Below are 12,633 nucleotides of genomic sequence, written 5' to 3'. Positions count from 1 at the left end.
TTTGAAACTATATCTCAACAAACACAATTTTTTGTCTTTTGAGAGAAAAGACAAATTACCTACAAAGACAAGATTTCAAGACATTATTTCCCATTAACAAATATAGGTGCCAGAAAGCATGCAGTAATAGATTCAAATTGTTGGAAAAAAAAAAACACAAAACCTCTTGATTTAGAACTTACATCTAAATTATCCATCATTTACAGGTAAAATCAAATATAGCTAAATTATTACTATAAAAAAAGAGTTTACCACTTGCAGAATGCCACTATAATAATTATCAAAGGTAACACTTTACAAAGAAAAATAAACCAAAGTTAAAAACTCATGGCTTTTACCTAGAGTCCTTGGATCCATTATCAAATCTGCCACAAATGAAGAAACCAGGGTGACTTTACTAAAAAAAAAAAAGCCCACTTGTTTTAAGAGATGGCAGGGATTTAAAACTTCATGAACATCTCCTTTGCCTAACAAGGATAACAGATGTGATTTTCAAGTAAGCATATACAGCTCCTAAGAGTTTGAAGATCTTGCAACAAGTAAAAGTTCATATATCCAGAAGCAGAACAAGGGCTGCTAATCACAGATCTTAAAACTTTCTTGTAACATGCTGCTATTTGTTAAGAAGAAGATTGTATCTTATTACTCACTAAATAGAAGTTGTCCTATGACTAACATAAGTATCTGAAAATATTTAAAATAAGTTTGACCCTGCTGCATTATTTCAAATATATATGGAACAACTAAATGACAGAATAATGTCAACCAAAAAAAAAAAATTGTTGCCAAAATTCAAGCTAATATGTTATTACCTCTGGGCAGACAAAATCAGAGTTGCTTTATTGATTTCAAGCTGTTATTTTTAAAATCAATTTGAAATTATTTGCCTAAATGGGAAGTGTCTGGGTGAAATATAATGCGTAGAAATGTAGAGCATGCAATGTAGCACACACGGAGTAGTGCATGGAAAAAGTACGTCTTCGCTACAAAAAAAACCTGTTAATTCTCCCTCAAAGTAGGGTCAGTAAGAAATGTATATTTGTTAACTCTTCTTTCTGTAGAAATTGAAATTTATTCGAAAGCATTTTCTCAATGGGTAGAATCTGTGGTCTAACTTTTCTGAGCACGTAGCACTAGACTAGAGTAGAATACACCCCTGTGAGCGTCATAATGGGAAACCAGAAGTGACAATACAAAGTTATTTATTTCACTGTGTTTTCTTACTAAGTAATAAAATTCTGCAAAGGATATGTGGCCACTACAGACATGTGTACCCTGATGGTTATTCTCATACAGACTGAAAGATTTCACTTACATAAAAAATTGAATTTATTATAAAAGTCAATCTTTAATTTCATGTATCGTGGTTAATTTGGAACAGATCAATCATATATTTCAGAATCAATATCATTAATAAAAGAAAAAGATAAAATTCTGTTTCATGTGTTATAAAAAATTAGAAATTATTGCAAATAGGAATAGGAAAACTAAGGAAACTATAATCTTTGTAATTTATTTTAGGTGACATAATTAATATTGTTGAACTACTAGACATATAATGAGATTTAGTAAAATATAATAATTTCATATCAGTAATACAACTACCTCTCAATTTTGTTGATAACTCAAGTCAAAACGTTTGATTTTGTGATATATTTTAAATGATTGTTTTAGTTTGGCACATTTGAAAAAGAAGCATAAAATTGAAATTTCCTGAAGTGCATTCAAAAACTCTCTCAGACTTATAAATCATGGAGCTTGAGATTGGTTCATTTCACATTGGAGCATTCATAAAGTTAATTCCTTTTTATTTTCTGAAGATTGTTTTGACCTAGAAAATCTGACTTGCTTGCCTGTTTGAAATGCACTTTAATATTTGAATTAAATGTTCAGAAACCAGATTTTTTTTCAAAACCCCTACTACAACACTTATTCAAATATATATATATATGTATGTATATATATATATATGATCATATTCTCACTGTCATTTCATTTAAATGAGAGTAGTCCATATGATACTTTTTTCTTTTATTGAAGTATAGTTGATTTACTCTATATAATACTTTTAAGCTGCCTGTCGACTGAAAAATCTTGAGACTGTTTTCTGTCCAGCATTGCCTGTAGATATTTCTTCAGTCTTTTCATTAGTTTTTCTTTCTCTCTCCTCTCTTCCCTTTATTTTTTACTCCATTTTCAAAATACTTTTCTATGAAACGATTTGGTGTCTGTGCTGTGTATCTGGTGTAACCTATACTGTGCAGTGCCTTCAGCAAATTTCCTTTCTAAGTCTTTCGAAAAAGCAGCAGAGAAGGTAACAAGAACTTTATTGTTTACAATTTCTTTTCTGCTACTGAGGATTTGGGAAAACATCATGCATAAAACATTTTGTCTGACCACCCTGACTATGCCCCTTGGTATATTTTAAGGACTTACTCTCAAAGCTACCATATGGCCTGAAGTTTTGCTAGCATATCTAAATAAAGGCTTGGAAGTTCTTTGCTGTGTGCCCCCAGTCTCTAAGACAAAATTTGTGGATTGCTTTTAAAAGTCAATTTTAAAACTCTAGCCATTGGTAAAAAACTAAACTAAAAAGAGCTTGAGAAGAGTTGAACATGACAAAATAATAGTTCAAGGAGATTTAGAGATACTGTCAGAAGTTATGCTGAAGTTAGAAGAAACAATTTAAAGGTTATTCCAAGGAACTTGCAGATCTCATTTTAATGCTAATGAACCAAGAATTATTAGGCTAAGAGAGTTAATCTGTATTCAGAGCATTCAAATAAATTAAATGAAAAAGGTGCAGATCTAATGCAATTTGCAAATGCTGGTTTCAATAATTGTCACATCAGCTGAGTATTTATCTAATCAGCCCTGCTAAATTTACCTTTCTCACTAATATTGCTTTTCTCTTTTGTCACATCATTTTAATGGCATTTTAGTCAAACTGAGGATTTCCCCCTGAATCAGTTGAGAAATAAGACTATAATGTCCTTATTTGTAGAGGGATTTATTAAGTGGGAAAAACTAGTGTGTGGTCATTTTTAAATACATGCTTCTCTTGTCAAGACCCATCCCTCTGAAGTACTTAGGAGTGTTAGCTTTTTTCTTTCTTCTTCATTCTGGAATCTTGTTTAAAATCTATATCTACACAGTATTTTCAAAAACTTCATGAGTTTATAAAAACATTACATAGTTTTTAATCAAAATGATTTCTGTAGTACCTTTTTTGTGTGTATTTCACTATGGTTTCCCTACCAGTTTTCCATGTATCCTCTCTTCCCTTTCAGTGCCATCAATCTTGTGTTGTTTGTTTTCCCCAAATTAATTAATAATAAAAGGATGTATTCAAACATTGGAATATGAAGTAATGCCTCTCAACATTTTTCAAATGTTTCACTCAAACAACATCTGTCCCATACATGAGTAAGAGTATGAGATTTCTCGTGATGTGAAGCAACCAGTCCAGGACTCTGGTGATCCCAGACCCTCCAAGCCACTCAGAAAGACAAAGAAGCAGTATATTGGCATAAATGTAATCCACTTAGAGCACACTGAGTGAAATGTAAAAACAAGCTTTCCTAATGCTTTCTGCTGTAGATTAAATGTGGACTTTGACTTGAGATTTCTTAAGATTTCTATGCCTATTGCTTTGCTTTCTTTCATAACCAGGAAAAAAATGATTCAGTTTGTCACTGGTTGATTCATTTATAGCACCCACAATGTTTTTTTTAAAAGAGTTAGGTTAATTTTATAATCTTCTACATGGTATGTTTCAATGAAGACTTCTCGGAGAGGTTCTTAATGTCAATTAAATTTCACAGACAATATTGGGAATAATAAATGTGAGAAAGGAAGTCATTTTAGGATTAGGGATAAGACCCTACTTATATGACTAGAAAATAATTTTCAGTTTGGAGGTTATAATGAACATTAATTTTTTAAATAAAATTGACCTTTTTAAAAAAGAAGAGGCATGCCTTCTCCTTTAGCAAGAATATTTCATTAATAATTGTCAACCTGCAATTAGAAGAAGAGCAAGCTTTCAATTCTTATAACTTTTCTCTAAAATGTTGGCACATGAAAAGAAGTGCCCTGGACAGATGGGAAATTAGCATGTCATAAAAATCTATAATAGATTGGCTCTTGCTGTCAATCTCATGAAAGTAATTACATCACGATGACTTTTCCTGGAAATTACGATGGACTTAACAAGGGAAATATGCATATAAGGCAAAAAACAATACAAATAAATATTTCCTTTCAATACAATTTTCTAATCTCTCTTTTTTTTTTTTTTTTTTTTGCGATACACAGGCCTCTCACCGTTGCGGCCCCTCCCGTTGCGGAGCACAGGCTCCGGACAGGCAGGCTCAGCGGCCATGGCTCACGGGCCCAGCCGCTCCGCGGCATGTGGGATCCTCCCGGATCGGGTCACGAACCCGTGTCCTCTTCATCGGCAGGCAGACTCTCAACCACTGCGCCACCAGGGAAGCCCTTCTAATCTCTTTTTAATTGTTTGCTAGGATGGAGACTTTTAAATTATTTTTGGAGGGTAACATCATGCAAAATTTTTACTTTTTTAGAGGAAGATGTGTACTTGATGAGGCGGAGGGTGTTCGGTCACCACACTGCTCAAGGGTCAGTCTTCAGATGATGTTCTCTGATACCCCTGGGGTCAAATGCAGAGGCTTTTCCCCTCCACAGCATTTCCCTTAAACGTGTCTAGTGTCCTGGGTCATCGAAACAAGGGTGGCCTATAGAGCGTTTGTTTGATAAGGCAACAAATTGCGGGGTCAAAAGTGGCATCAGAACTCCTTGCACAATTAGTGGGTGACATGCTTGCTGCTTGTCCATAGGAAAATCCTTATTAGCTTGCAAAGAGAAGGCAGCTAAATTATTGTTAGCGTAGGTGTTGCACTCACAGGAATGGAGACTCATGCTCTCTGCCAACAGACTGGGTTCCAACAGGCCTCCCTAATTCTGGGGAAGGGAGCAAAGAACTTGGTGATCTCTTACCTCTTCTCCCATGTTAAAGAGGTTCCTCTTTCCTCATTTCCTCCAGCCCAGGGTTTGTCAACCTCAATACTATTGCATTTTGGATTGGATAATTGTATGTGGTAGAAGCCATCATGTGCCTTTTAGAATATAGCAGATATAGCCTCTACCCTCTAGAGGCCAACAGCACCCCTCCGCCCTCAGTTATGGCAACCAGAAATGAGTCCAGGTATTGCCAAATATCCCTAGACGGGGGATTTCAGACAGTGTTTAATATTCACTGTGTTGATCATAGTATTTTTTCTAACGGCATGAAATATAAAGCAATTCATCTGACATCTGTACTATACTGGTTCCACAGAAACAACAGTTACCTTGAGGAAGTGAGTGACTTAGGTCTAGCTGCCTGGAGTTGGGTGGAAGATAGAGGCTTGGGAATTCAAGTGAAAAAATGCAATATAAAAGGAGAATGACCTAATATTTCAAAGGTTTCTTCACTACCTCCATGTTTGCATGTGAAAAGAATATGTCCCCGATAATCTCAAATGAATGAATCCACTAACTGAACTACAAAACTAGATTTGTTTTACAAAATTTGTTTTGATATAACCCGGATTTTTGAGAACTGTGATCTTTCTAGTAATGAAAACATTTTGTATAGTTTGAGAGTGAAACCATAAAAAGTACAGGTGTGTTCAATCTAGTTCAGACTAGCCAATTAGTAATCTCTTCACAATATTTTGGGGATGACCAAAGAATATAAATACAAATCTATCTATATATATGTATAGATTTAAATGTATAGAATGTGTATATGTGTGTATGTCATATATATATCATATATATATATAATTTTTAAACATGCCACTCTTTTTTTTTATATCATTGACATGAGTAAAATCACTAAGCTTGGCATATTCTGTGTTCTTCTGTGTAGAACTGCTTCAAATACATCTCATATCATGTCCACAGTTCACCTATCAAAACAGATGTGGCAGGGGATGTTATCTGTGAATATACATTGTCTTCTTCAGCATTATTAACTTTTTATATCATCTACCTATATCAACACATATTTCAACTCCTACTTCCACATTCCCTGTAGGTATCTGTGTCAACAATGTGCTTCCAAGTTGATTAGACATAGTTAAAATCCTATTCACTTCTCATCAAGAATTAAGTATGCAATAGTGTCTTCTATGTAAGATGGCCCTAGATGCAGATAACATCTTCAAAATTTTTTTAATGTAAAATAAATGGACTCATAACAGACTTTTTAAGAAAGAATTTATGATTTATTATCTAAATACATCTAAATAAATAAATCATACATCTAAATTTATGATTTATTATCTAAATACAACATTAAATAAGATATTCTGAAATAATTATGATTGGAAGTATATATTCATATTCATGTATATATGCCATGAGAATAATGTTATGTTTAAAAGAAAACATTTAAACAGCTTATAATAAATATGACATTTTTTTGTTATCTTTAAAACACGTTGTCTCCTCAGAAGTATAAGAAATGTTATAAAATCATTATGATCACTGCAAGGAAATTCCCACTTCTTAGTTAAGCCTGAGCTCCCATATGTCCCTTTTACAGCATCTCAGAGGGTGTTGATGGAGTGAAGGACTGTGTTCCTCACTCATTTTCACATTTCACATTTTCATATTATCCCCCTGCCATTTGAAACACTCTATCTTGGGCTCTCAGGACCTCCTCTTCTCTTCATGTTTTCAAAGGCATATTTAAAGTGTTTTTTTTTCTTTTTTTTTTCCTTTACTACTGAACATATGGGAAAGTTTTCATTTAATTTTTTTCTACTCACTCAATATTAACTTTGGAAACTTTGGTTTTTAAATTGTTTTTCATAAATATCATACTTTGTTTGTTTAGATTAGGGATAAGTTAAAAAGAAAATAAAGCTAGCCCATGACATCTAATGACTATCTTTCAGGGAATATTTGATTTAGAAAGTCAAAAAATATAAGTCCTGATATTTCTAGAATTCATTCACCCATTCATTCATTTATTGCCAAAAATTCACTATGTATATTATGATTTCTAGGAGTCAGTAATTATACTAGAAACTCGGGGGATTGTGTTTCTGCCCTAAAGGAGTTAAAAAAAAAAAATATATATATATATATATATATATATACACACACATATATGCAGATATATATAATCATATGGTGAATGTTATACAAAGGAATAACTATACACATATATTGTTTTCTCTAATATCCATTAAACTTATGCAATGTGCAAGGTACACATTAGGTTTATGAAAAAATAGCTTTCCTGAATTTATTTGAGAGACATTTTAAAACGTCCTAATAGGAGAGAGAGAAACTTTAAATGCTTTAAAACTGATTTTGGTAATTTTTTTTTTTTTTAGGTTTCATTCATGAAAATATGTTCTTTATAAGGTGCATGAGAATAAGCCTGTCACTGGCCATGTGATTTGTTGTTCAAAGTGTCATCCTAACTTCCTGGTAGAGAGGGTAGAGCAAATACCAGGCAGGCATTTCTCTAAATAAATTAGAGTGATCACAGTTTACTCCTTCTCCCTAGCAAAAGAGGATTAAGTAAACTATTAAAGATAAGACCCACAATTTAGGTAAGTTCAGATAATAAACTACATAAATATTTTGTGTATGCTTAAATACTGTGTATATTATATAGATATACACAAGCAGCAGATATGATCTCAGCATCATGAAAGCAAACAATAAAACTCTCTCAGAGTTTCACTGCTTCATTGCATTGCTACCTAAATGTGTTTCTAATTAAACCCCAATTTTATACAAAAGCCTAATTCCATATTCTGTTTGATTTCCAGACTTTTAAAGGAATAGAATGGGTCAAGCTAAGGTCATGTTTGCAGTTTTCCTTTGAAGAAAATAATGTTAAGCTATGAACATATTTAAGTAATGTGGTAAACCAGTGGAACTGCCCTCACTTAGTAAGACTCAGCTAATTAAGGCAATTGTGAAGGTCACCAACACAGATTTCAAGTTCATACAAAAATACAGATATGCAGTACAAGAAATGTTCACAGTTTCATTAGAACCATGAAATGTGAACCTACAAAAACCTCCACAGTCAATAACGGGTAATAGATACATCTGAAAAATCCACCTTCCTGAAAACACCATCTCATTGTTTCCTTGACTATATAAGTCTTGTGATGGTTAATTTTATGTGTCAGCTGGACTGGGTCATGGGGTGCCTGTATGGTTGGATAGTTGGATAAACATTATTTCTGAGGGTGCTGTGAGCGTGTTTCCAGACAAGATTAACATTTGAGTGAAGGCCTGAACACAAGGCTGAGTAAGGGAGAATTCTCTCTCTGCCTGATTGTCTTTGAGCTGGAACATTGGTCTTCTGCCTTTGGATTTGGCCTTGGGCTGGAACTTACATCATCAGTTATTCTGATTCTCAGGCTTTTGGACTCAAGCTTGGAGTTATCAGCCTCCATAATCACATGAGCTAATTTCTTATAATAAATCTCTCTTCCTTCCTCCTTCCCTCCCTTCCTCCCTTCCTTCCTTCCTTTCTTTTTCAAATTTTATCCAGCTCCAATAGAAGTCAAGATAGAGTAATCCCCTTCTGGTCACCCTCTATCTCAATTTAATTTTTTTTTTCCTTAGCCCATCATTCACTGAGTAAGCTGAATTTTTGAGAAACCTGGCTTTGTACAGTCATTTCAGTTCCAACACTGCCAGTTGAATGAGTGCAAAGTCTCCTTTTCCCTACATGGCCATTAAAACCAGTGCCTTTAATGCAGTCCCAGGGTTATTTCCAGCTTTCTCCCCTGGATACCTTCCTTCTTCTACATTAATTCATTTAAAACTTTAATGTTAAATTTAACTGAATTATCATCCATCCCTTCAGTTCATACTTGATTGTTAAAATTCAGGCAGCCCACGTGATAAAGCAGAGAATGGTATCTTTAATTTCTTTCTTCTTTCCCACTCATTCTATTTCTTCTGCATCTATTTATCTTCTCCAGTGTTGAAGTGTGGGAAGAGGGACTGGGGAAAAGATAGAGATATTTGGTGTACATTTTTTGTAATCTGTAGCAACATCTTCAAGAAATTTCTTTGATTTTGCAGTCAAAGTGTAAGGTAAAGGATTGGAAAAATGCATTAACCAGCTTTAATAAAATGCACACTTCTCATTTATAACATATATTACAGTACTCAAAAACTGTGTGCAATAAAATTCTTACAGCATTGTATGTAAAAATCAATGTATTTACTTCAATAATCTGAGGAAAATAAAACCAAAGGGAGGATAAAGTTTCATATTTTCTAATGCTCCTAGGTAGTTAAAAACCTTGGACAAGTCAATAGACTTTTCAATCTCAATTTCCTTTCCTATTAAAAAGAAAATTTAGATCAGATGATCACTAATACTCTATCAATATAGAATTATAATTTTGTTGCCATTAATTACCTTTATTCTTACAGTGAAAATATTTCCTTCATATTTTATACTAGTATGAAAAATAAGATCTGAACTTCTTCAATAACCAACTTAATTTGAATAGCTAGCAGGTATAACCATGTAATAAATAGACACTAAATGAAATTTGAGTCCATTTTTCTATTTTCTCTCTAGTAGAGATAATCGAAAATACTATATGCCTAGCAATCAAGAGCAAACTAAATGTTATCCATATATTAAATTGGTAATATTGCCTGAATTTTAAAGTGCAATTATAATGAAAAGAATATTTTGGGCTGTACAAATTGATTTAATGGAAGCAAATTGCACCCCACAGACACCCTTACAAATAATCTTAAAGTCTTGTTTTTCTTTTGACATTAGCAGAGTTGACTCTTCTTTTAATATTAAAATCCTCATTAAATAAACACTGAATCAAGTTAAGAATTTATTAAAATTAAAGGAAAGAGTGGGGTAAAGTTATGCATCTAAGAAATCATTTCAAATGTTTTAACTATCTGAAACTAAGTGAGAGCTCTTGCTATTTACATATGATATTTTTAATGCTTCTAATATAATTGCCAATTTTAACAATTCAGCAAATTGAATGCCAAAGACCTTGTTTCATCTATCTTTTGTTAAAAAAAATTCCAGAACCTGAAACTGAAAATATTTAAGAGAAAAGTGAATCCAACTATGTAGTTATATACATTAATCTTAGGTTAGTGATTAACTAAAGAAGATTCTTAATTTGGTAAAATTCTTCCCCAATAAGTACTCTGATCTTTGTTTAAGTGTGTACTCTCAAATACTCTCCATCTACTATGTGTATTTTGTTTTTCATATGAGTTTCTAAATATTTCAAACACTATGATATTGTGAATTAAGTTATGGACATGTTAAAAGTTTAACATGTCCATAACCATATTTTACTGAGATCGTAATGAAATGGGAAACAAGAAAAAAAAAAAGGAAAAACAAAATAAGAATGAGATAGGAAAAATGAAAAAAACAGAGTATTTGGTTTCCTGTCTAAAATAGAATTGCAATAAAATTAAGTGTATTATAGATATTTTTATTTTGGCATTGCTTATTATCAGGGAGTATCAAGTCAGTATTTTGAGATTTGCCAATAAATAAAAGAACTAGGAGCTGAGAAACATAAATAACGTTCGTAAATTTTTGTCCATGAATAAAACATGAGTTAAACAAAGAATCTGATAATTATTTCTCAAATGAGTATGATATCAAAATCAGACATAATGTCATGAACTATGCATAGAAATTAATTTTTGGTTCCCAAATTCATCCTGTCATTTTTTACTTCTGTCCACATAGAGATACCCATCAATCTCGTAGTATAGCTCTTCAGATCTGTTGCCTTGATGTGATTCTGTGCCATGCTTGGCCATGAGAGTCCTTCTGTGAGTCTATTTATAATCCTCCCTCTGCTAAGCACAACTACCACAGAGCCATTTAATCTGTTTTCTTCTCACCTTCCTGACTTTCTGTTTGTATTTTTTTCTATTGCTGCTATAACAAATTATACAAACTTAGCAACTTAGAACTACACAAATATATCTTTTTACAATTCTGGAGATCAGAAGTCAAGAAATGATCTCACTGGGCTTAAGTCAAGGTATCAGCAGGATCCAGGACAAAACCATTTTCTTGTCTTTTCCAGCTTCTGGGGACCACCCACATTCTGTGGCTCATGGTTTCCTTCTGATTTCAAATCAGCAAAGATCTGCTGAGTCTTTCTCACATCCCTCTCACCATCCTGCATCCCTCTTTCTCTTATAAGAACCCTTATGATTACATGGAGCCCACCGAGATAATACAGGATAATCATCCCATCTCAAGATTCTTATCTTAATCATATCTGCAAAGTGCCTTTTGATAGATAAAGTAGACACATTCACAGATTCTGGGAAGTAGGAGGACACCTGGGGTTGGAGCATTATTCTGCTACCAAATCTCTGTGCTGGAAACCACCAGTATTTTGTTTCCACCAACTCTCTCAAATTCATAAAGGAATCCCCGTTCCCAGCCCTAATCCTTCTCCCTTAACGACTCTGTGCATGATGTAAGTATCTGAAATCCACCCCCCCTCCTTTTTTTTTTTGCGGGACGCGGGCCTCTCACTGCTGTGGCCTCTCCCGTTGCGGAGCACAGACTCCGGACGCGCAGGCTCAGCGGCCATGGCTCACGCGCCCAGCCGCTCCGCGGCAAGTGGGATCTTCCCGGACCGGGGCACGAACCCGTGTCCCCTGCATCGGCAGGCGGACTCTCAACCGCTGCGCCACCAGGGAAATCCCCACCCCCTTTTTTAAACTAACTAGTACAACCTTATAAACACCCCTAGGAATTTAGGATTTAGAAATCAAACCCCCAAACTTACAGACAACCTGTGGAGTTTTGTTCTTTTTTATATCTTTCACTTGAAAATGAACAAAGAAACAGGAAATTCAGGGAAAATAATAGAAAAGTTAAAAATATTAATATGCAGTTAACATGAGGTTAATATTTTAAAATATCATAGAGTCATATATGTTAATATTTAGGAAACCTAAATATGCTTGCCTTAGGAAAAAAGTTATGTAACATCAATACATAAAAAATAATAAAATCTATCAGGATTGTTTTAACATCAATTATGGTAAAAAGATGTTCTCATAAGTTAAAGCAGAATTAAAAGTAGAGCACTTCACACTGTGCAGATAATGAATATGGGTTATCAAGTCCCTTAAATAAATTTACTTTATTATACAAATCATGCACCTCAATTATTAATTTGGCCTGTTGTCTTTAGATAATCATTTAATTCCCATGTGTGCAATTTTCCTCAGTTAGAATATGTGATAAATATGATAGAGATGGAATTTTCTAAATGGTGGTGTATTGAAGTATGTACTCCTGTGCTAATTCTTTTTAGACACATTATGCAGTTTCATGCATTTTTTGAAGAATAAATTGTTTCGATTGCCTGAAATCACTAATCCTTGTTGTTATAGGGACCCAGTACTAGAACTGAGCCCAGTGCTAGCACAAACTAAATCCCCAAAGCTATTTTTATTTAGTAATTTAAATTCCATTGAAATAGTGTATGTAGGTCACCAGAAGTAAGAAATGTCTACACGATTATATCAGAATAACATATTTTTAAT

Source organism: Aethalodelphis obliquidens, unplaced genomic scaffold, assembly GCF_003676395.1.
Source record: "Aethalodelphis obliquidens isolate GAN/ISIS:26980383/991018 unplaced genomic scaffold, ASM367639v1 scaffold6, whole genome shotgun sequence".
In the NCBI taxonomy this organism is placed as follows: Eukaryota; Metazoa; Chordata; class Mammalia; order Artiodactyla; family Delphinidae; genus Aethalodelphis; species Aethalodelphis obliquidens.
The sequence above is the reverse complement of the archived record's forward strand: the minus strand, read 5'-3'. Positions refer to the sequence as shown.